A 1,020-nucleotide genomic window follows, 5' to 3' on the forward strand; every position below is an offset into this window, starting at 1 on the left:
AAAATAAAAAACAAAATGAAAATTAGATTCAGTGTACTTTCTGCATTTGTCACAAAGTTTAAGTTTATTGTAGTGTTTCCATCATCTGAAAAGCTAATTAAAGGCATTTGTATTTATAACTTATTTATCAATAATGTCAGACCTGCCCCAGTATGATCCCTTAGGGAAGTAAAACTCTCGATTCCACTTGAAGTGAAAAGCCACTTTTACTAAGGAATGCTGGTTGCAGTAGAGTCAAGCGGAATCTGAAATTCCCACGCAGCAATACAGAACAAAAACCCCGGTTTCCCCTAGCCCCCCCGGTCTGTAGTATAGCCAATCCAGCATCGCCGTTATGTTATGAGAAATTCTGAGGTGTTTAGGCTGGTGAAATGCTACACCCATGGCAAACAGCCTTGAGAATGCCAAGACGCCAACTTGAACCGGATTCCAGGCTGCTCTGTTCTTTATCAACTGTCAATTTCCCCCTCCCAATTTCCCATCATAAAACCTGGCCATTTGTTCCCCCCTCCCTTGTTCCCCTCCCTTCTCCCACTGATGGCAGAATGCGGGCAAGGCCCGAAGCCGAGGCTGGTGGTTCTGAGAAAGATATTTAAAACATGTCTTGCTAGAGGTCCAAAGCTAATATATTCTTTGTCCCACTGCCATGATACTGAATTCTGCTGCGAAGAGTTCTAACTAGACCTCCACATTGTGTTAGGCTAGTGGTTGTGTCAGTAAGTTGGCATAGATTTATAGAAAGTTGGACTAGAATGAGATTTCTCCATCAGAATTTTTTTACTGAAAATAGAAAGAAGGCTAGCATTAGTTGGACGATTTCTATAATAATAATAATAATAATAATAATAATAATAATAATAATAATAATAATAATAATAATAATAATAATAATAATAATAATAATAATAATAAAGTTGGAAGGGACCTTGGAGGTCATCTAGTCCAACCCCCTGCTCAGGCAGGAAACCCTATACCATTTCAGACAAATAGCTGTCCAGTCTCTTCTTAAAAACTTCCAGT

This window comes from Protobothrops mucrosquamatus, unplaced genomic scaffold, assembly GCF_001527695.2.
Source record: "Protobothrops mucrosquamatus isolate PMUCROS unplaced genomic scaffold, P.Mucros_1.0 scaffold1652, whole genome shotgun sequence".
NCBI lineage: Eukaryota > Metazoa > Chordata > Lepidosauria > Squamata > Viperidae > Protobothrops > Protobothrops mucrosquamatus.